Source organism: Heterocephalus glaber, unplaced genomic scaffold (assembly GCF_053883595.1).
Source record: "Heterocephalus glaber isolate CG9 unplaced genomic scaffold, H.glaber_assembly_v1.0 deba00000901, whole genome shotgun sequence".
Lineage (NCBI taxonomy): Eukaryota > Metazoa > Chordata > Mammalia > Rodentia > Bathyergidae > Heterocephalus > Heterocephalus glaber.
Window position 1 is genome coordinate 2,565,398 of NW_028258171.1, and position 25,344 is coordinate 2,590,741.

Genomic DNA, 25,344 nt, shown 5'->3' on the forward strand with positions numbered 1-25,344 from the left:
TTAATAGGTCATCTTCTACTTGGTAACAGATTTAACTGTTGGTACACTTTGTCGGAATAAGCCAGGTAATAAATATTCTAGATTTTATGGGCCATGCATTTTGATATTTCTGATTATTTATAAATTGACCTTTTGGTTAATAAATAAACCCAAATTGAATCTGTTTTCATAGTGATATGACTATGTCATTGTAGTGTGAGAGAAGCTTGGATAATGTGAATGAGTATGGTTGTATCCTAGTGAAACTTTATTGATGGCTACTAAAATTGGAATTTTACATAATTTCTATGTATCATAAAATATATTCTTCTTTTGATTTTTTAAACATTAAAAACATAAAAAGAATCTTTTGCTCATACACTTTAGAAAAATAAAGTGCATGTTGGTTTGGGCTAAGACACAATTTATTACCTGTCCTGTCCATGAACTATCATTGGTGATTGAAGAGTTTTAATCAGGAAGAAACATGATTTTATTTGAAATCAAGAAACGTCCCTTCTATGTGGCATTTCCTAAATCATGCTCCAGAGAACCATACTCAAAATTGCTCTGGGCAAAAAGTTCCATGAACAAATACTGTTAGGAAATATTTTATGTTCCTCTTAGAGAATCACAAAGCACTTTTGTGTATTAAAGGTTCTGAGAAGGGCTGCAGAGAATAACTATGTAACATTTTGTTGTTTTAAGTTAATATTCACTATATTTACTTATATAAACTTTTGTGGAACGTGACTTAGGAAATACTGCTTTGCTGGCAGTTATAATAAATAAGAAAGTGAGGTAAAGATCAATTAAATAGAAATTCACTACCATGTTAATAAAAAACATTGAGGGAACAAACAACATAGTCATGGTGGAATGTAGGTACTTAATTGTCAAGGAAACACAGTTCATAGAGGAGAGGATGGGGTGATTTTAATTTTTTGTTAAAATGAACAAATTTTAAATACAGAAAAAACAAATACATATATGCTTCTCAGATGTAGTATATGAGAAGGCTACATTTTAGAAAATGAAAAGTAAAATGAAGAGTAAATAGATGTTTGGCTATTTGAAATAGGAAGTTCAAAGATCACATCTTATAGCTACCAAGACCAGTGGGGTAGAACCTCAAGCAAACTAACAATCAAGCTATTATTTCAACATGCAAAAAAAAAAAATACTATGAGAGATGATTAAAAGAAAGCCAATGGACTTACTAAGGCTATGCCACTTAGGGTTCTTCATTTCCAGTAACATATTGACTGAATAACTTAAAGCTGAAACGAAACATATTAGAGTTCACAGAGCCACTAGGGCAGTCATGAGCCTGGCCCAGAAACAAGCAGCCACTGTAGGCTCCAGCAGGCACACCCTGAGTTATCTTGTGACACTTACAGTCCTGTTACAGCTACAGCTCCTGGGACCTAGCTTTGTTTCCTCTGGATTTCTGGATGGGCCCCTTTTCTGACAGCCTCTCACTATTGCCGGTTCCTCAGTGACTGCTTTTTAACTGTGTTGTCCTGTGTTTTAACATTCCTCCCTCAAGATTCAAAGACTTGGAGAGGCATCTCCAGCATCTGATTGGCTGAGCCGCTTCCATGTCTGTGTCCTGGATCTCAGGGATAGAGCAAGGGAAAATACTATCTTTCTCATAAACTTCCAAGGTAGGAGGTAAAATGATCCCACCATTATATAACCAACTGAGAATTCTTCACAAATAGGAAAGAAGGTTTTGTTACCTTTCCCCAAATGATAAATATCCACCCCCAAAATGAAGGAGAATTATCTGAGCAATGTATATGAAATCTGAAGTAATATCTTTATTATTGAATGGTCTAAATTTATTATTGGATTGCAGCATTTATTTAGAAAATAAACAAGCTAACATAAAACATTAAACATCCAGTGTGAATGTGATTTGGTAAATGGGAACCTTTGAGATGCAGTAGAATTAGGACAGTTTAGTTCTATTGAATAGAGATCAGGGATGGTCCCAAATCCAAGAATTAGAATAATGATTATCTATAATCTTAATGAGAATTTCAACAATTTTTTTGGAAAGAATCTAAGAGCTAAGATATAAGTAAGTGCCACTTATTTTTCTATACATCAGAAAATCTAATGATACACAAAAAACATTCTAATGTTCCGGGAATTAAGGTACTTTGGCAAAATATTGATGTTCATTGAGATACTTTGCAATCATTTATGTGCCTTTTTCTTTTGGTCCAGATTCTATATAAGAATAAACTGTTGAAAGACTTTCCACTCACTTCCCTGGAAACTTTAAGTTAATGTTTTATTGTTTTTTTAATCTGGAAATTGGAATTTAAATATAAACTATCAAAATTATTACCTTGAGACCATAATGTTAAGTGAAATAAATCACACACACAGCCTTAAGTATTGCATGGTTTCTCTTATATGACAGACCCAAATTATAAATAAATTAAAAAACAAAATAAAAAGTAGATAATAGGAAAGAGTGAGACAGACCTTTTGCAAATGAGAAGGGGACCAAAAGAAAGGAGATGAGGGAAGAGGACATGAGAAGAATTGGGGTGATATGCGTTAGGTACATGTACCAACTCCCCACAATTAATCATTATGTACTGCGAATAGGTACTAATAAAACAAAATTAAAACAATTATTAACACGAAGGAATGAGAGAGAAACTGTTGTATGCAATGGAGCGCTCTTCCCTGGAGACTTATTTCAAGATGTAGTAAGTGTAAAAATTCAAAATTTTGCAATTTTATTTTTCCCCTTGAATGGCAACAACCATCTGTTAGTTTCTGTTTGTTTCAAAACAAAGTTACAGAAAGGGAGTCAACTGATACTTTATAATGGAGAAAAAACCAAGATTGCTTCAGAGAAGAGGTACACGGACACACTCATGTCTTTTGGCCCACTTGTTCAACAGAACAAGTTAGAAATATGTGAAGCAGCTAATCTAGCATCTGTAGCATTTAGTTGCACTTCAGTACAGAACCATTACCCTGGCGCATCAAACTTCTGGTGAACATGCACATCTGTTCCCCGCCTCATCTCTAATGCACAACTCATTTAATACCTAGAAACTCTATGGAACAGGAGATATAAGTAATTTTTACGAGGGTACATTGGATATGGCTAAGTTACTTTTAGGATCTGTTACAACCAAATGCGCGGTTGACTCTTTAACTCATCTACTGAGATATTCGCTATAGCACTGAAAAAAGCACACAAGTTTGCTAAAAGTTCTGGGGATTTTATGGCATCTTATAACAAATGAGCTAAAGAAAAATCACAGAAGTTTTTGAAAAATGTATTCTCATTAAGACATCTTACTTTAGCTACACAGATGATAAATTGATAATAGTTTTAGAAATCATAATACATATTTCTAGGGTAAATTTTTAAATGACAGAAAAACATTTATTAAGCACCCAGTATTTATAGGGTATGCTTCTGGGTATAGATAGATCAGTATGAATTAGAAGAGATAGACCTTGTTTTCAAAAATGTTTTAATTGAGATAGGGTGCTCATAAGATAAGCAATCCAGTGTTACCTCCAGGCTGGGGAATGTAAACAAGGAATGGCTGCTTCTCTCCCTCACTCTGACCACCTTCTTCTTCCTTCTCACCTCTTGACCTCCTTGTCTTGTTGTTACTGGGCTCTGGCCTGATGCCTCTTGACCCATCTCTTGGTTACTGAACCATTCTATTCTTTCAAAGTTCTCGCTTTCCCCCAACCCTGCTTCCCTTTGCCATTGCTGTTTCCTAAGCTTTAGAAAAGCAAGCAGGAAATAATAAACAGGAGAGACAGAAGATCTGGAATTTTGCAAAATCTTTACAAATTTTATTATAAAAGAGTAACCAGAACTCTTATTGAGTGTCTGCTTTGTTTTATTTCTGAGTAGAGTGAAGGAACTAGATAATTCTCACTTCCTTTCTCCTAATTTACATCATGTACCATTCAGGATTTGTGAAGGAGAGAAAAGACTTCCTTTGACTATAGAACTTCTGTGGATTGTTGGGTATCTTAGCCCTTAAGGGATGGTCTTCCTTTCTGAAGACTGTGTGACTTCTCTCCCCATCCTTCTTAGAGATTGGCAATTTTGAGAATTTCCCCACAGAACCTCCTTGCCACAGCATATTACCAGAGTACAGTCGTTTTGTCTTATTCAACAGACTTGGCTCAAAGTAGCTTATTTGCTCTGAAAAATCACCTCTGCCTTTAAAGGGTAGAATTTCGTTACAAAAATACAAATTAAAAATTGAACCCAGTTTTGGGAGAGCAGATGCCCTGGAAAGAATGCAGCCCTGTCATCTGAGCAGTGGGAAGGAGGGCACCTCTGCAGCACACCTTCCATGCATTGTCCAGCCTAGAAGTGACTCTTAAAGTGACAGGGCCTGGAATGTTCTTCTGTAAAGGTGACAACTATATAAATTACAATGAACTCTGTTTTTCTATTCATTTATTACTTTATTACATAAAAGGAGTGAAGACATTTTAAAAACTACATTTAGCTCTTATGCCGAGTGGTCTAACATGTGAATAGATAAACTAGCCTATACTGGGTGTGTGTGTGGGGGGGGTAACTCAGAGAGATGGGCAGATGTTTGTCTGGATGGATGATAACCCTCCGGCTGCGCACACACACAGACTCTTATGTTTTGCTCCGAGGCAACTGATGTACTCAATGGCAGTTAATTCTTCCTAGAGCAACATGAAAAAGTCAGTTTTGAAGCAATAATTTCAAATTTAGTGCAGTGTTAGTTCATTTCAATTTATCTGTTCCAACTTGAAAAAATTTGAAGAGTTTGACTTTGGTTATTATATAATTTTTCGGAATGAATCCCTTAACAAACATATAAATAAAATAACTGGTCTATTCTGTCATGTAAATCATACAATTATCATTGTTATTTTGTGGCACTGAAGTAGAAATCAGGTTACTTATATTAAGACCTATATTTTATCCCTAACTATCCTATAAATTGGGCCACCCTCATATATTTTTGAAATGAGATATAATATGAATAACTAATTAATATAATTTTTTCTGTTTGCCTAGGGGGTTGATTTGTTCCTTTTGAAACTGAGTTTTATCATTTACAAGGAGGAACATTGTTGTAAGGATGCAATGAGGGGTTGGGGATTTAGCTCAGTGGTACTTTGCCTGCCTCTTAAGTGCAAGGTCCTGAGTTCTATCCCCAGTACCAGAAAAAAAGAAAAAGAAAAGAAAAGAAGAAGAAAAAAAGAATGTAATGAGGTAACTGTAACATACAAACTGTGGGGTATTGTGGTAATCATATTTTTGTTTTTGTTGGCTCTTTTCCAGGAAAACACCTTGAGATGGAGATTTACATGCAGAGTTTAGAGTGGAATGCTCTAAACAGGTCTTGTAAGATAACGAAGAGACCAGGATTGAACAGAGGAGGAAACTGATCAGTGAAGCAGTTTCAACAAAGACTCCAGCCAATCACAGGGGACACTCAATGGCACCATAGAGCTGTCTTGAAATGAGGTAGGAGTCAGACCTTTGTGCCCCTGAACCAGCTGGTCTTTAGATGTGGGCTGCCTTTGAGGGGATGGGGCAGTGTTACATGAGGCACTTTCTAAGAGTAGATAAAAAGTCCTAGAGGAAGGCTCAGCTGCAAACCCTCAAATATTGTCAGTAAATATTGTCAGAAAAATGAATGGCTCAGTTCTGGAGGGAGACTCTTGACGGTGTACCATTCCATCCAACACAGTGCATTGCTCAAATCCATTTGAACTGTATAGGTTAATTTCATCTGAGAACTGCTCCTCCAGAATTCTAGTTGTTCTCTTTTACTATGAAAATTTACAAAAGGAAATTTAGGGGGATGTATTAAAGTCCTTGTGTTAGCTGGTTTTAGGACTAGCATCCTCTCCTAAATCACACTTTTCTATTATTCATTCTAGATTCTTTATAGTTTCAGCTAACACCTCTATTGATTTTTGTATGGAGTAACCCAGATTATCCTTAGGGGTGTTTTTCTCAGTGTGTGGCTACTTTACTTTCCCATTTCATCCAAGTTGGGCAAAGGAGTACTAACAGGCCTCCCAGTAGATTATCTGTATGCCCAATCTATTCTTCCTGGCCTCTGTTTTGTAAGTTCAGCCTTGATAATCATAGTAAATTACCATTGCTAGGGTGGTGACTCCTTTCCTTGCCTATTGGTACCAAAATGGTACAAGAAACTCCAAATGACTAGGCAACAGGCATGCCTTAAAATTGCATGGAACTCTTCCTGTGTCTCCTGGTGGATGCAAAATTATAGATCTATAGGAGCTAATGTTGCAGGCATATGAAGCACAATTCTTTCAAACAATCCCTGTGAATGCTGGCAAGTGGGGACACTTCTGCTTCTCTACTATATTCTGAGCTATGTATTCCAAGAGTTGGGGATGAGGTAAGGCGCCATAATGGTCACTGACATATTGTGTGTTTTGTATGGCAAATAATACAGTCTGTCTTACGGGATATCATCTTCAAGTTAGTATCAAAGATATTCCTAAAAATGTTGTTAAGTTCTATTTTTTAGCCAGCAGTTTTTGTGTTGCACAATATATGATGGGGCCAGTGGATCTCTTGACCATATGCCTACTCCCCCCTCCCCACCATGAAGTCTTTCTCCCCGATCTGAGGTGGTTTTGTGGTATCCTGTGCCAGTGGACAGGATAGACACTTGTCAGGCTAGTGGTGATGTCTAAGGCCCTATAGGCAGGAAAGATAAAGACTGACTTGGTGTATGAGTTAGTTGCATTCAAGTTAAATTGTTGCACAATCAGATATAATGTTTGCCCATCAGATGGTTTCTTGGTCTACTCAAAGTATGGTGTCATACTGGGGACTCAGAAATGGTGTCTGATCTGTATATGTTGGACAATGACGGGCAACTAGATCAGTCCTGATGAGTGGAAGTACATGCTGTTGGATTAATATGTGGTCTCTGTTGCTGTAGACTCTTCATGACCCTGTTGTACCTGTGCTGCATGCTAATGAAAGATATGACCACTGGCAGCTGGCTGCTTCATTTTATCTATTTGACAATTTAGTGCCATTTTTTGTGGTTTGTAGTCACTGTTACATGTTAATGTGTGATACAAATATCTTCACTCTTCACACCACTTTCATATGTCTTTATTTTTCTGTTTCTATTACCCAATTTCTAGGCTTCCATCTACTAGCCAAGCCATTTGACAGTGTTATGAGATTCTCTATATTCTGATCCAAGGCAACTTCTTCCACACAAAGTAAACATATGCACTGCTTATTGCTTTGTACATCTCTGCTATCTTCTAGAATTACATCTGAGTTGGAGTTGTTTTGCAGCAGCAGTCTATATTTAGCCTGAACCTTACAGTTGAGCCAATCCATTCACGAGGCAGTGTCTGCCTTTTTTTCCCATTAAGTTTATTGGTACATTTTAGATATAAAATACAGTTATATTCCTCGTTGGGATCTTGTACCTTTACATGGTGTATCTTAGTTCTTATTTTTTCCCCATTTCCCTGTCCCCCCTTCACCTCTCCACCCTTCCCTATTTACAGAGACTTTGTTTCCATTTTTCCCTTTTCTCATATTTTTTCTTTTCCCTTCTTTCCTTTCCCCTACCCACGGAAGTCCTGAGCAGCGCACAGGCCAGCCAGTGGCCCCACCCCTGAAGTGTCTGGCTTTTACTTTGTACATGGCTTTTTAAGAAGACCTCTGTCATAGGTGGCCACAATGGCAGAGGACATGGGGGTCTAGATGTCTGTATGTGCCCTTCCTTGTACCCTTTATACCATATTATTCCATTATAACATGGCTTATTGCTGGGGCTGTCTAGCCTGATGAGTGGTTGGCACAACCTAGCTCACGATGGGTGGTTCTGGCTATGTGATCATTTAACACCCTGTGGTCAGATACTTTATTCTTACAAAGGCATGGTCTAAGTCCAAAACATCCGAGGTCTATGATGTGATTATCCTATTGACCCTTGCCGTAAACTTTACGGATATTTTTTCCTATGACTGGTATCCCCAAGAAAATGGGTTTACCAGGTGTTATTGCATAAGCAACAGAACACGTCTAAGTCTGTACTTGATGCAGAACCTAGTGAAGCCTGCCAGGCACAAGATAGAGAAATGTGTCTTTTGCTTTGGAGAGAATGTTCTAATGTGACTCAACTACAGAATCCCAAAACTTTCACGAATGTGCTAGTTTCCTGAAACTTCATAGGTTTTATAAATACTTTTGTCTTACCAAGGCTTTTGATATACTCACTACTTTTGTTCACCAAGTTCAAAGACATGATGTTGTTAACTAGTGGACCAATTTGATTTACGGGGAATCTTCACACGATCCACGTCCTTCCACACAGTGTTATGATAGACGAAAGGCAGAATCAAATAGACTTGAGGCAAAACCTTAAGTGTATACAACTTTTTATTCCAACTGATCCTCCTCTTTGATAGAGATCAGTGGCTGCTTATCATGGCCATACTGATCTGCTCTAGCAAATAGCATCTGGCACAACAGATATCACCAAGGCTGATAATTGGCTGAGGTTTTAGTAGTCTAATATCATCCTCCAGGACCTGTTTTTTCTGCCAGACTGGTAAATTAAATAGAGATATAATACAGAGATATAATAGAATATAATACAGATATAGTTCACCTTCCTCTCCTTTATACTTTTAAGGATAGCACTACTCTTTGGCATTTCCTTTGGAATGCAGTACTATTTTTGTCTTACTATCTTGGCCAGTCACTGTTTTCCACTATGATGGATCTTAATCTACAGGTCACTATAGGTATTCTCTCAACTACCCAGGAACAGGTGTATTCATTGTGATTATGACTGTGAGGGACTGGAAAATGGCATTGGGTGGGCCTGTGGATCCAATGGAACCACTTTAAACCAGACCTGGGTCAGTATGCCATAGCTCCTCCTAAGCACCTGCTACTTATCAAGCCCTGTTAACTTGGGATCAGTTGTCTTCCTCACTGCTCTCAAGGAGCCCAGATCTGTCATAGTATTGCTGAGCAGTGGCTCTGACCTACAGAGAATGGAGGTCCTCAGTAACACTGATGCCTCCTCACCAGCATATTCTTGATTGGCTTGGTGAGTGGAGTGTCTTAAAGTTATCTTGCAGGAATATAATCAGCTAGTGAATTTTTTGAAATTCTGAATATATTCACACTGGCCTGTCCACTTTGAGCCTTTATACAGTGTCTTACCTTGGTTATGAATCACCCTCAGCCTATTCTTTCCTCTACCATCACAGCTCTAGGGGTTCTAAATCACATAGCATGGATGGTGACTGTACTCTCCTTTCCAGTACGATACTGGCATAGTGAGAGCACCATCAACTGGGGTCTGTGTCAGGATATTAAATTTTGTATCATGGGAGAGTGCTCTGTGACTGAGATCCTATATACAATTTTATGTTCTGTTCTGTTCCCCTCAATATAGCATCTTAAATATCCATCCCCAGATAAATATTTAGGTCTCCCACTGCTGCATTTTGACTAGATTCTGCAAATTCATCATGTCATCTCTTTTCTTCTTTAGCAGGCCCATTTCGCATAGGCTGCTATATTACCCTCAGGCAAGAGGAAGCATTAGCCTATAATAGGAAGAGTGGGATAGTTTTGCAAGTTCATTGGTTTCAGAGAATCTGGGTTTTAAAATAGCTATCATCAAGAAATCAAATAATAACAAATGTTGGCGAAGCTGCAGGGAAAAAGGAGCCCTTCTACATTGTTGGTGGGAATATAAACTACTACAACCACTATGGAAATTAGAAATGAGATTCCTCAAAAAAACCAAACCCGGAAATTCCATTTGACCTAGCTATACCCCTTCTTGATACCTTGCTGAAAGAATTAAAGTCATCATATTACAGTGATGCAGGATACTTATGTTTATAGCAGCATGATTCATAATAGTTAAATCTTGGAAGTGGCCTATATATCCATCAACAGATGAATGGATAAAGAAAATGTGGTGTTGTTACACAATAGAGTACTACTCCATAAATAAGGATAAACTTGAGTCATTTGTAGGAAAATGGATGCACCTTGAGACCATAACGTAAGTGAGATAAATCACACAAGTTTAAATAGCCCATGGTTTCTCCTATATGAAAAACCCAAAATATAAACAAAGAGCAAAATAAAGAACAGATAATAAGAAGTAGGGAGATAGATCTTTCAGATATGGGAAGGGGATTAAAGATGAAGGGAAAAAGGGTGAGGTGAAGGGATTGAAAAAAATAATTAAGAGGTGTTATGACCTTGTACCAACTCCCCATAAGGAATGTAATCATTATGTATTGGAATCATGTACTAATAATAGAATAAAAACTGAAAAGAAAAGATTTTGAGCTCTTTGGTCCTGATGTCCTAATGTCCTGATCTCAAGTATCAGACTTCTGTTCTCCCAAAGGGAGCCAGGATTTTGGCATAGCAGACTTGCTGACCCTGAGATTTGAATCTTTTCTATTCCTGGCCTGGCCCTCAGCCTATTCTGTTTTCTGGCTGCAGCATAGACAACTGTATATAAAACGCTGCCAAAGAGGCTCTCTGAATTTCATATTTTTCCCTAAATTGGTGATAAATTATCTTCAGCCTTTGTCTTTCCTTAGCGTATCAACAGCAATAGCAGGAGGCATCAGATACCATTAACTATAATATTATTTCTCTTCAAATTTCTGAAATTCACAACACAGTTACTGGCAGCACCTCCTCTTCTACTAGTGTCCCACAGCAGTTGATATTTGTGAAAGTTTTAACAGTTTCACCATCCTAGCATGCCATGTGCTATCCACGTTCCACCTACTACCAGACATGGAGCCTCATGGCCAGCTTGCTGGTGGGTGATTCAGATTTGAAATCCTAATTTTAGAGTCTGCTTCCTTGGATCATTAGAGGCACCACCTATTTTTGGTCAGGTTTCCCAGGAAACAAAGTCTGAAAAGGAGATATGTGTGTGTAGGAACTTTTCTGCCGAATGTTCTCCCCATAATACCCATGAGAGAATTAGGCGTAGGCAGAAGTTGTACTGAGAACTCTGGATGGTCCCTCAGAGATGGCCCACATTCAGGCAAGGAGGTGAGGCCCCTGGATCCTTGTTATTCAGATATTATTGCTAGTTTGTGTCAGGGAGGAAGCATGACCATGGGCAGGAAAGCATCTTTTGAGTGAGGCTACCTACTCAGCTGCAAGTTGTGCATAGGCAACAAATGACTCTCACTCACAGCAGTTGGGAAATAAATGCCTTGGTTATAAAGGGAGCCCACTATAGCATTTGGTTCATCTTTCAAAATGAAGAGGGCAACACCACTATTAAATTAATTTTTCTTATAAGTAAAATGTAATAATGGTACATCCCAAACATAGAGAATAGGAAATTTGAGGAATTTAGCACAAGATGAGAGCATGTAATAAAATAAATTCTTAATCTTGTCTTGCTTCTCAGAAACCTAATTAAATCCTAACTTCATTGTTCTGTGTATAATTTAAGCCAGAAAATGCAGTAATTTTAGGTAATTAAGGGAAAATTATTTAAAAAATGTTACCATTGACCTGCAAGTTTACCTGTCCACCATGTCAGATAGCACCAGTTAAAACGAGTTTAAACCAAATGACCTCATTGTGGAACATGGTTTGTAAAATGTTTTCAGAAAGGCTAGATGAAGAAAAAGTCACTTCAATAGTCTAAGGGGTTGCAAAGATTACTCACTGAGATAGAAATCAAAGTAACTCATGCTTCTTAGGGTGTGTAAAAAGTGGGCAGAATATTTGATGAGGTGATATTTGATTTCTAAAAGAGCGAAGAAACTTTTTGATTATTACAGACATTGTTTAGCAGTAAATGGAATGTTTTCTGGGGGAAACACTTTTATTTTGTTCCCATCAGTTTTGAGTGCCTAGCATTTCCTCAAACTAGGATGAGTCTTCCAAATATTCCTGTTTGTCAATCTTTTGCTGCCACTAAGAAAGGATTATTGGTTATCTCTGCTCTGGGATTTCTTTCTTTCTTTCTTTTTTTTTGGTACCAGGGATTGAACTCAGGACCTTGAGCTCTTGAGGCAGGTTCTGGAACCACTGAGCTAAATCCCCGGCTGGGATTTCTAATATTAGTGTCTCCACTGATGGAGTTCAGTGACAAAGTAATGTGAACAGAAGATAGCCTCATGGAAACAACGTGCTAGTATTAGCTTGAAAAGGGATTCTATTCCACATACTTGGAAGTGTTTTGCTTCTGACAGCATACCAAATATGACTCTGGTCATATTGCTATTTTTTTGTCCCTTTTGAACCAACTTCTGTTGACCTATTCACTCAGCAAATATTGAAATATTTACCACTGGAGATGTGCCTCAGATAAAGACTTGTTTTTTAAAAAATATTCCCATCTGACCTAAAATGAACAAAATTTGAAAATCTTGGCACCAATGCTTCCATTTTATAACTTTAGATGTGCCTGTATTCCTCCAAAATTTCCAATATTCACTCAGGGAGCAAACTTTTGAGTCTTTCCCACTCTAATTTGATGTTTCTTTGGTGAGGAATCTGACAGTTTTCACATAGCTCTTGTTTAATACTGACAGTGTGCTTTTAATTATTGGAGAAGCCACAGGCAATGAAATGTAATTATAATGAAATGAATTACAGGCCCTTAGACCATCTCACCTTTTGCCTCCCGGTGAAGATTGTATAGTCTTGGCATCAAAGCAGCTGATGCTTGTGTCTAATCTCCCTATTTGGTTGAGGCGAGGAGAAAATCTGACTGAGAAATTACCTGTTGTGCTATCACAAGATGAATCTTTGAGACTGACATTCAGTATAGGAGATGTGGTGTGAACTGTTATCCTGCTTACTTCAAGGTATAGCTACCTGCAGAGAAAAAGCTGTCTGCCTGGCTTTTAAAGAAGTAAAGTCTTTTTTTAAAAAGAAAGTTTAGGAAGAAAGATATAAATGCTTATATTGTTGTACATAGTTTCCAGTAAATCTCTTAGCCCAGCCAACAGTCTGAAAATCAACACGTGAATTGATTTAATGATAATTATTTTGGATTGATATCAATGATAATTATGTTATAGCAGCCAAATATTTAAGGGTACAATCCTACTGAATAGCTCATTTAGACATAGATGAGAGCATAAGGACTAATATTTTTAAATTTCCTTCTGTAGAGAACATTTGCTTATTGTGAATGAGAAGGTTCTGGAAATCATTCATCTTCTTACCTTCTTTAGGCAGTTCTCATTTGGCAGGATTTGGTGAGTGGAATTAAGTAGATACCGAAGCTAATTAACTCTCAAGTTACTTAATAGGCCAACTCATTCCCTTCCTGATTATTCTATAGTCACTAATCCATTCTTGAGGAATTAAATTTCATTATTGCATATTTTCTGAGAAAGTGTTTAAAAGATCTTGACTTTACAAAGGCATTAAATTGTTCACAGACTCATTGCACTTGTTATGTTTTAGTACTTTAGTTGCTTGCCTTGGGACACATTTACTTGTAAATTTATAATGTATTGATAGCAAGGTCAAAAGCTTTGGTTCAGAGATTCCAGGGACGTAGGTTATGTTATTTAATAGAGCTTTTAAATTGATGAGATGACAAGTTACACTCATTGCATAAGGAAGGTAGACAAAATACAGTATGGGCCACCTTCATTTGTGGAACATGTCCTAATACCCCAGTGAATGCCTGAAACTACAGGTATAACAAACCCCATACACTTTATGTTTTTCCACGTTCATACATACATACATACATACTTATGATAATGCTTAATTCATAAATTAGGCATGATGCTTTCTGGTACAACATCTTGCCATTGGAATGTGTTTTCTGTTCATGTCTTCTACCTACAAATTTAATGGCAAAAGAAGCATAAGTTTCTTTTTTGATCTTCACAATCATGGATAAAAGATTTATTCTTACCACGGAGCTTACTAACATCAACATACAATCTTTTTTAATTAGGTAGAAACCTCTCACCTCTTCACTTAAAAGAAATACTTTATGGCTTCTTTGGCCATGTGAATTGTCAGCATCTCTACTCTTGTGCTTTGGGGCCATTATTAGATAAAATGAAGGTTACTAGGACCCAAGCCGGTTACAGTGATGATGATGACAGTTACAGTTCATCTGATAACCAAGAGGGCTACTAAGAGACTAAAGTATGATAAGCGCACCAGGTGTGATCAAATGATATAGTTACTGATTTAATTGAAACAAAGTTGTTGCAGTAGAAGACATTTGCCATTAATGCCCCTCAAAATACATTTATCCCATTGTTCTTGCCACTTTCGGAAACAGTTTTGGAAGTCTTCTTCTGTGAGTATCTTTAACTAAACACTCGTGTGGCTAACTTGATGTCCTAAATTGCCCTCAGAATGTTTATCTTTTATGGTTATTTTGGCATTAGAAAGTTGCATAGCAGAGAGGTCTAAGAAATGCACTTTGTTGAATCCAGATCTAGTAAATAAGGTGGATGAGGACACATTATAATGTTTTTATTTGACAGAAATAATTGCCATAAACATTTGATTAATGAGGAATGATCAAACAATGTGGCAAAGTTTGTTATAAAATTATTTCAGTAAAAATCACATTACCATTAATCCCCCTCAAAATACTCAATATACTGTGTCATATACTGTAGGAAGCTTTAAAAAATTTTAAATATTTTTCCCCATTAACTTTATTGGTACATTTTAGGTATACAGTACAGTTACATTCATCATTGGGATCTTGTACCTTTACATAATCTATCTTGGTTCTTATTTTTTCCCCATTCCCCTGCCCTCCCTTCACCCCCTCTACCCTTCCCTATTTACAAAGACTTTATTTCCATTTTTTTCCTTTTCTTATATTTTTTTCTTTTCCCTTCTTTTCTTTCCCCGACCCTTCCCACTTCCCCTACTCCTTTAGACCTTTTCTTTCTATTTCACAATATCAATTATACATTTTGATCCTTATTTATACTTTTAGTTTTTCACAGCAGAGAAACTATTCAGTATTTACACATGTGTGTTCTATTTATTTTACTTAAGAGTATGACCTTAATGTGCATCCACTTAGCTATAAATGTCTCTAGTTTCTCGTTCTTATGGCTGAGTAGTACTCCATTTTATTAAAAAAAAAAACTTCTTTATCCAGTCTCCAGTTGATGGACAATTAGGCTGTTTCCAAGTTTTAGCTATTACAAACTGTGCTGCTATAAACATGGGTGCACATATATCACTGTAGTATGAGTCTTTTAATTCTTTTGGGAAGATACCCAGCAGAGGGATAGCTGGGTCAAATGGGACTTCCAATCCTAGTTGTTTGAGGTATCTCCATATTGATTTCCACAGTGGTTGCACCAGTCTGCACTCCTGCCAACAATGGAGAAGGGTTCCTTTCTCCCCACAACCCCGCCAGCATTTGTTATTGGTTGATTTCTTGATAGCAGCCATTCTTCCTGGGGTGAGGTGGAATCTCAGCATTGTTTTCATCTGTATCTCTTGAATGACCAGTAATGTTGAACATTTTTTCATATGTCTATTTGCTGCTTCTACTTCTTTGTCTGAGAAATGTCTATTCATTTCAGATGCCCATTTTTGAATTGGGTCTTTGAATTTGGGGGGGTCTGATTTTTTTCAGTTCTTTATATATTCTAGATGGTAGACCTTTGTCTGAGGAACAATTGGTAAAAATTTTTTCCCCACATTGTAGGTTGTCTCTTAGCTCTGTTGGTGGTTTCTCTTGCAGTACATCTTTTTAATGAGATCCCATTTGTTGATTCTTTGTGCTAGTTCCCATGCAACTGAGGATTTGTTCATAAAGTTAAAAATTTTAATTATTCACTTTATGTTTCCTTTACCACTTTTCTACAAAATGGAACCATACCCTAGATAAAGGGACAATTGACAACCCAGGAAGGACTGGATAGCATGAGCTTTCATCATGCTACTCAGAACACTCACCCCTGCCAGTGCAAATAAACCTGTGGGAATTCAGGATGATCCTGGAACAGTGTGCTACAGGACCATGGTAAGGTTTTGGGGTCTCAGAGGAAAACCTATCTCATTAGGATGGAAGAGGAGACTGATCACCTCCTGGAGTTTACTGAGTAATCTGACATAGATTGAGTCAGAGAAACCCTACAACCTCAAGCGGAATGTGGGAGTGGCTTGCAGTGAGAATGGCTCACAAGAGGTGTACTGAATAATTGAAACTCAGACAAGGTTGGCTGACACCTACACCCAGGTTGAAAAAAACTGGAATGGGGAAGTGCATGTGTCCATGTGGATAAATGAAGTGAAGAAAAACAGGGGAAGTGCCAGAGAGTACCAGAGGGTAAACAAGAGGAATCAAATTACAAATTTTAGCTAATTGATAAATGTAATCTTGGCTTCCAATTTAAATTGATGTTTTGGTTTAACTGGTGTGCTTTAAAGCATTTCTTGTGCATTGCAAATTCTTGAATTGTAATTACAGGATTAACTACTCTTTTCTCTGCTCTCCTTGATAAGAACACTGATTCAAGGTTACTTGGAGGTACATTGGCAGCCAGCCAAACTTAAAGTGTAACAATCTGAGAACAAAAAAAAAAGAGGGAGAGAGAGAAAAGAAAAGAAAACAGGACACTTTAAAATCCAAAGAACTGCTGCCAAGTTTGTTATAGAAGCTTTATAGTAAGTGAGATGGAGAAAAAATATGAAAAGGCTATGAGATATACTTTTGATATGGGAGGATTTTGTATGATAAAAGTTTTGTCTTGCTAGAAAGATAAAAAGAGGGATAATGACAAAATGGGAAAGCTCACATATATCAAGGGAAAGTTTGTGGAAGTAGTTTATCAAAAGAAATATGTGTGGTTGCTTGTTAGTTTGGTGGAACTCAGTTTCTGAAGTGAAAGTGCTTGAAAGAGTGATTTGTATTTCAATACAGTAGATATGGGAGGACAAGGCTTGAAAAACCAAACCATTAGAATGTATGTTAAAGAAACTTTAAAAGAGGCTATACAGGGTACTATGGAGTAAAGTTTACCCTCCAGAGGTTGAAAACTCTTTGTGAAAAAGATTGGCCCTCTTTTGATGTAGGGTGGTTGGCCAAGGGGACAACTGACAGGGGGACAATTGGGCATGTACATAGAGTGATAACTGAGGATGGAGAATGGCCAGAGCACCCAGATCAGTTTCCCTGCATCAAGTGATGGTTAAATATAGTCCCGGCATGGCCCATCGGGTTACAGCCCTACCTGGAGACATATTGTAAAATGTTTCTAGCCTGAGCCATGCCTCAGACAAAAGGAAAAGAGGAATCAGCCTTACTGGGAAGCTCAGCAACAAAAGAAAGACAGCAAAAGGGGCAAGAGAAACAGGTTTTGCAAGAGCTGCCAAATGAGTCAGAGACTGCAGGAGACCAGCTTGAAACTGTGCTGGGGAGGCTATAAAATATTATTGAATTGGCTTATGAATTAGCTATTAATTAAATTGTGTCTGTCCTAGGCCTACATGACTTGCAAATGAGCCTTTGGCTGGCCTACAGAAACAGAACTCCTGATGCCAGTGGTCACAATTGAGATCTCAGTGGTCAGTGATATTGTGGCACCTCTGATAGCAACATGACACTGCAGCTGGAGACTTTTTGACTCTTTGCAGCCATTTTCCTCAAACAAATGTTAGCTATAAAAACTCAGGTTACTCATTAATAATGACCTGTCTTTCACACGAACACATTGTTCCTCCCTTTTACATACCTGGCTTGCATCAGTGCCTTACCCTCTACTGTTCCCTGCATTTGCCTTTATACTCTGTGCAGTGTTGTGTGATCAATAAATACTGGCAAGTCTGGAGCCTTGTGATTTTAGCTTTGCAGAGCTCTGATGGTCCCAGACCCCTGTTTATACAAACCTTTATCTTGTATTATTCTTTATTTTTCACTACACCCTCAGTCAGGGGATCACACAGCCCCCAATAAGTGATCCTTTCCCCTTATGCTCCAATTTACCCTGCTTTGCCATGGTCAGCCACAGGGAAGAAAGATCAAATTACAGTGAGCCCCAAACACAGCCCAAGGAGGAAGGACCAGAGTTGATGTCCCAGGAGGAAAGTGAGGGAGGTCCCCAAAAATCAAATGAGCTGCCTCCAATTGGGCTGAGCAAGGGCTTTGCAGATGCCCCTCTGAGAAACTGGGGGACCCATTTATTATGGTAATGAAAGGCCAAATCTGAAGGGGACAATGGAGCTTTGTCTACCAGCCTTTCTCAACTACTGATCTCCTTAACTGGAAGCACTGTACTCCCTCCTATACAGAAAATCCCCATGGCCTTATAGATTTGATACAATTCGTTTTCCAGATTCATAATTCAACCTGGCCAGATTGCATCAGCTTCCCCCAACACTATTTAACACTCAAGAGTGGCAGAGAGTGACCCACGTAGCCCTCTGCTTATTGGAAAACAATACTCCATCAGGTATGATAAATGTTCAGATGTATGCTCAGGGTCAGTTCCTGGAGGAAGTCCCCAATTGGGACCTAAACAATGAAGCTCAGCTACAGTGCTTGCTGAGGTACCAAGAGTCCCTCTTACAGGACCTAAGGGAAGGTGGAAGGAAAACAATAAATGTGGAAAAGATTTCAGAAATATTATAGGAAATTGATGAAAGTCCTTGCCAGTTCTATGAGAGGCTTTGTGAGGCATTCTGGCTCTACAAACCATTCAATACTGAGGCCACAGAAAACCATTGTATGGTAAATTCTGCTTTTGTGGGACAGGCCCAAGAAGACATCAGGCACACATTGCAGAAGTTAGAGAGTTTTGGCAGTACAAATACAATCCAACTTTTAGAGGTGGCCACCAAAGTGTACATTAAACATGACTTGGAAGCAAAGCAGGAGGCAGACCAGAGGCTCAAAAAGAAAACAGATCTGTTAGCAGCAGTGCTCATGGGAAAAAAGGCAGAGATCATTGAGGGGCAGAGGTGTGGATGTAGGCAAAATAAGAGCCAAACTTAGTTGAGATCTGCTAGTTGACCAAAGGTAGATTGAGATTAATATATGTGATATAAAAAATATGGGCACTGGAAAAATGAATGCCCAGAAAATGATTACAGAAATGATGAAAATTCCAGAACTAGGAGGCCACTTGCAAAAGACTATTGCTCCTGGGAACTGGATGCTGGCCTCATTGAACTTGCAGGAACTGAAGGTTATGAGGACTAGGCAAGACTGGGCTTCCTCTCCATAGGCCCCTGGGAGCCCATGGTCACAATGAAAGTAGGGGGCCAATTAATGGACCTTCTGGTAGATAGTGGAGCTGAACACTTGGTAGTGACACAGCCCATTGGGCCATTATCCAAAAATCATGTGATTATTGTTGGAGTTGCTGGGGTCCCAGAAAAGAGGCCATTTTTCCGGTCTAAGAGGTGTGTCATAGGGGGAAAAGAGGTCCAACATGAGTTCCTGTATCTTCCAAACTGCCCAGTTCCCTGCTGGGAAGAGATTTACTCCATAAGTTAGAGGCCCAAATTGCCTTTGAGACACAGCAAAAGAAGACTATGTTTGACTCACCCAGAGTCCATAGTATTGACCCTTACCATCCCATAGGCTAAGGAATGGAGAATGCATTTAGATAAACCACCTTAACTGGGTGCAAATTAACTATATGGGCTGGCACATAAGATTCCTGGGGTATGGGTTGAAGATAATCCATTTGGGCTGGCTGTAAATCAAACACTAGTGATTGTGAAACTAAAACCAGGAACAATTCAGGTCCAAGCCCACCAATATCCTCTCCCCTGGGAAGCCATACAAGACATTCAAAGACATTTAAAGTGGCTCTTAGAACATGAAATCTTTTTGTGTGTGCTACTGGGGATTGAACTCAGGACCTTGTGCTTGCCAGGCAGGTACGGTGCCACTGAGCTACATCTCTGACCTAGAACATGAAATCTTGACTCATTGTCAGTCATCTATCAGGGAAGTAAACACCTCCTTCATTTACTTTGGAGGTCTGGAATATAAGGTATCCAAGAAAAAGGCACAAATTTTCCAAAAAGAGATCAAATATCTAGGCTTCATAGCGGCTCAGGGGGAGCACCAACCAGTAAAAGCAGGCTGTCTTTGCCCTCTCAACCCCAACCACCTGGTGCCAAAGAAGAGTTTCTGAGGACAACAGGATTCTGCCATATCTGGATCCCAAATTTATCACTTATGGCTAAGTCCCTATATGAACCCACAAAGGAAGGGGGAGGAGCCCCCCCTCGGGAAAGCTGACCAGGAGAAAACATATAAACAAATCAAAGAAGACTTGACTCAGGTTCCAGCCTTAGGATTGCCAGATATAACCAAGCCTTTCTTCCTATATGTCCATAAATGAAAGGGAATATCCATAGGAGTCTTAACCCAGGTCATAGGATCCTGGCATCGTCTGGTGCCATACTTGTCAAAACAGACTCTGTGGCCCTGGGATGGTCTCTATGCTTCAGGGAACTTGGTGCCACTGCCCTGCTGTTTCAGAAAACTGACAAGCTGAACTTGGAACAACAACTGACTGTTCAAGTATCACACTCAGTTATAACTTTAATGGACCAGAGAGGGCAACATTGGTCATCAAATCTGAGAATGATTTGGTATCAAGGGCTCCTATGTAAAAATCCCTGCATAACCCTAGAGACAGTGAACACTCTTAATCCAGCTATCTTGCTCCCAGTTGAACCAGAAGCCCCCTTTCATGATTGTGTAAAAACTGTAGACAAAGTATTCTTGTGGGAGATTTCACAGATTACCCCCTTGGAGAGCCAGATATGGAATATTTAACAGTAGTAGTTTTGTGCTGGAAGGAATCCAATGAGTGGAATATGCAGTGATGACATTGGACTCTGTGGTAGAGACCCACCCTCTGCCTCCTGGAACCTCAGACTAGAAGGCAGAGCTAGCAGTCTTGACAAGGGCTCTTTTGCTAGCAAAGGGCAAGAAATCTAACATCTATGCTGATTCCAAATATGCCTTTGGAACATTGCATGTACATGAAGCTGTGTATAGGGGAAAGGGGCTGGAGGAAATAAAATACAAAGAAAGTGGCTGTTATGCACTGCAGGGGGCACCAGAGGACTGGAACATGGGAAACCAGAGGAAACCAAAGGGCAGACAGGGAAGCAAAATGGGCTGCTATGATGGACCCACAACCTGAAAGAGGGGCCCTAGCCATGCCCCTCATCCCAGAGCCTCCTCCCCTGAGGATCCCAAATTACTCTTCAAATGAAAAAGCCTTGTTTTCTCAAGAATCTGGTAATTATACCATTGGAGGATGGTAGAAATTCTCTGATGGGAGACTGGCCATCCCTGTGGGCCCCCAGGTTTGTAAAACAAGTCCATCAAGAGTCTCACATGGGAAAAACATCACTAAAGATGTTGCTAGGCTTCATTTCTATGTGCTGTGGCTCAGTGCCATCACCTGAGCTATATGTGACCAATTCTTAACCTGTGCTCAAAACAACCCAAGACAAGGGCCCACTTGGCCCCTGAATATTCAAGAAATGGGCACTACCTCTTGTGAAAACTTGGTTGTTGGCTTCACTGAACTGCCTTGGGAAAGAAGCTATCAAGATATGTTTGTGCTAGTCTGCATCTTCTCAGGATGGGTTGAGGATTTCCCCACCCACACAGAAAAGGCACAGGAGGTGACCAAGGTAGTGTTAGGAGACATCATCCCAAGATTTGGATTGCCTTTGACCTTGGGGTCAGACAATGGACTGGCATTTGTAGCCGAGATAGTCCAGGGACTCATGCAGATATTAAAAATAAAATGGAAATTACACACAGCCTACTGGCCACAGAGTTCAGGAAAAGCAGAGTGCATGAATTAGATACTCAAACCATTGTTGAAAAAATATTGCCAAGAAACCCACTTGAGAAGGGATCAAGTCCTGCCCATGGTCCTCCTCTGAATCAGGGGCAAAAAAACTGAGTATTCCCCACATGAGATCTTGTTTGGCCAGCCACCCCTAATCATAAACCAAATTAAGGATAATCTTTATAAACTGGAGAAATTGATCCTAAAAATAAATAAAAACATATGAAAGCTTTAAAAATAGCCATAGAAGACATTCATGGTTAGATACAAAACATTCCCATAAGCCTTAAAGACCCAATACACCCCTTCAAGCCCAGGGACTTTAGGTTAAAAAAACCCAACATAACAACACAGGGCCCATATGGGATATGCCTCATACTGTAATCTTGTCCACCATCACTGCTGTTAAAATTGCAGGAACTGTGCCTTGGATCCATCCTAGTTGGCTAAAGCCGATGGCCCCAAACAAGCAGACCAGCCAGCAGAATCCAGACCACCCAAACCAGCTGATCCTGCAACAAGATCAGGCTGTCACCAGAAATGGCAGCCCTGCTCTAGTCACCCCAGAAGCTGACTAGTCTACATGTGGCTGAAGCCTGAGGAACAGACATCTCTGATCTGGTCACTCTGGAAGCTGACCAGTCCATGCACAGCTGAAGCTTGAGGATAAAAATAAACTCACAATGACAACATAAGTCTCTTATCATCTTTGTTATAATTCTCCTTTGCCTCCTACCTACTTGTCAGAAACATTTAGTTGGCCATAGAAACTCTGACAGACAGGCACATCACCACCGGACTAATGGCTCTAACCAAGTACCAGCCTCTGCTCAGTAGGGAGCCACCCCTTTATGACAAGGAAATGATAATGATGATGCTGTCTATTAAAATTTGTTATAGAAAGCATCAAAAGGGGGAATGAAACAAGACTTAAAGAAAATGTTTTTCCTAGCCTTGGGCAGTTTCCTCCTCCTTGAATTAACGCCCTTCCCCAGCAGCTGTCATCTTGTACAGATAAAATTGAAAACTATGACCTGTAAACAAAGTTTATGACACTCTATTCTCATAAGATTCACAAGGCTCTGCTTCCTTTTAAGGCTAAGTTATTAATTGCTTTAATTCCTTTGTTTCACTTCTGTTACCTTGCCGATCCCCCATTTTCTCACTATTAGAAAGATCACCCCCCACCCCCTGAACAAATGTATAAAACTGGAGCATTTCCTTTGTTCTGGTTGAACCTTTGGATACAAGTCCCATGAGTCGGTGTTTACCTAAAATAAAATCCTCCTGTTTCCAGTGGTCTCTCCAGTCTCTTAAATCCCACAACATTATATCTAGATTACAGGGTGGCTCTTAGCTTTCTTTTAATTGTGGCTCAGTACTGTCATTTTAGGAATTGTAAAAACAAATATACTGCTGGTTTAGGAAAGCCCTCCCCTTCAATACTTTTGACCTTTGGTGACAGATGAAATTATCTTTCTGCTCCCTCACAATCCTCTATGTTGTCTTTCTTGTTTTCTTTTTGATAAAAGTTCTTTCTGATATCCTTCCAGACAGTCCTTTTCCAAAATGGACTGACAGAAAGGACATCAAAGAGCTGCACTTTTAGAGTGTTGTCTTCAAGTTAGAGAAGCAGCCATGCTGGAGACTGACCCTGACCTTCATTGTGACTATTTGTGGGACCCCAGTGGACTTAGCTGCTTTTGAGGAAAAAAATTCCCTTGGGCAGCACCAAGGGAGAAAATCTTGGAGGAATTTATGTAGGCATCTATATCTGTTATGAATCTAGGATCTTTAAAAATTTAAGTAAAACAGACTCTTTAGAATTACATTTTTAGGGACATCAAAGACAGCATATCTTCCAGTTATTGAAATAGCCCATATGAATTTGTCTATCATCTTTCAATCTTGCATACTGATTTCTTTTCTCTCACATTTGCTAGGTATATAGATAATGTTTTCCCTTCAAAATGCAGTACATTAAAAATGAAAATAATTACTATGACAAAGCTCTTCTTCTGTTTCAGTAGGATTATAAGGTTTCCATCTCCATGGTTTCTATTTCAATTTATCTTTTGAAATCAAATTAACTCTTTTTCTTTCTTTGAAATACCGGGCTCCATTTGTGGTAATAGTTTCTGACACTTCTAGGCTTTTACCAAAACCTCTCAGTGAAAATGTGTTAGATGATTTTTTTGTTCCTCATATTGTTATTTAAAAATGGAAAACAGAGATTTCTTTTTCTTTCTATATTGAAGTCTAACAGAGCACTGGCATTTTCTAGTAATGAGAATACAGTATCCTGCATATCAATTTAATTAAGTTTATGAGATCTAAGTCTAAATATGTTTTTGGTTTTGCTGCAAAAGAAAAAAAATTCAATTATTTCTATGATTAAACTGAAAACTTAAAATAAATATTTAAATGTAAATGATCATAACTACAAGCTTTTTTGTACATTCATAGGATTAGAAAATGCTTTTTCTTTAACATAACATATTTATAGAGATTTCCTTTATTTATGAAAACACTGATATATATATCTAGTTAATCTTCTGAATGAATTATATGGATATATACATACATATATACATATACATATGCACTTATGTGTGTATACTTTTAGATGATTTTAAAGTGCATTCTTATGCACTTACATGTTATTTTCATGATAGCTAACTATTTAATTGAAGAAAGAAAAATTGTGGGTAGATTATGTAAAAATTGATATTAGCCAGGTTTGGTGGTGTTCACCTGTATTCCCAGCACTTAGAAGGCTGAGGCAGGAGAATCACCACAAGTTTGAGGCCAGCTTGGGGTACATAGTAAGTGTAAGGCCAGCCTGAACTGCCTAGTGAGACTCTGTCTCAAAAAAAAAATCAAAAAACTAAAAATTGACTTTGTAATTTATAGGTTATTATGTTCTTATCTAATCATAATTTAGAGATCACAAACATTTTGAAGCATGGAGACTTTACCGTAATTAAAGTGACCAAAATATTTTACTAGGTTTTCTTTTTCTTTTTTCTCTGGCCTATACTTCTCTTCTGACAATGCCAAATTGGTGCAAGAGAAATGACTGATAGTTATGACATAGCTAACCAGTCTGTTAGTAAAGGAAGCTGAAGTCTTCATAAATATAGAACTTCAGTCATTAAGCCTGTCATATTCAGAGTCCTCTTTGGGTCCCAATGTCTTTGAATTTAGGAAAGTAGGACAACTAATGATCATTTCTTCAGTTACTTCTGAAAACATTTTAGATTCTATAATGAATGCTAGGGCTGGCGATCCGTGGTCTTTGGTGGTTGCAAAGGGCTGGTGGCATTTGGGAGGCCTCCCATGCACTGTGCCTCTAGGCCATAGCTCCCAGTGCAGAGGAGCCTTCTGCGTCAATGTGCCACAGCTCCCAGTGCAGATAGGAGGCTTCCAGGCCAACCTACCACTGCTCTCAGCACAGAGGAGCTGTGCCGCCCAGACGCCAGACGCCAGCAGCAC

General features: G+C 38.8%; 1 long non-coding RNA gene across 2 annotated transcripts in view; it reads left to right on the forward strand.

The window, feature by feature from the left end:
- Window positions 1–25,344, forward strand: part of LOC110345463 (uncharacterized) — a 345,632-nt gene that overhangs the window by 132,475 nt on the left and 187,813 nt on the right. For both annotated transcript variants that reach the window (XR_015450062.1, XR_015450063.1), the window contains one exon: window positions 5,312–5,497. This is a non-coding gene — a long non-coding RNA (uncharacterized LOC110345463). The remainder of the gene's footprint in view (window positions 1–5,311; window positions 5,498–25,344) is intronic.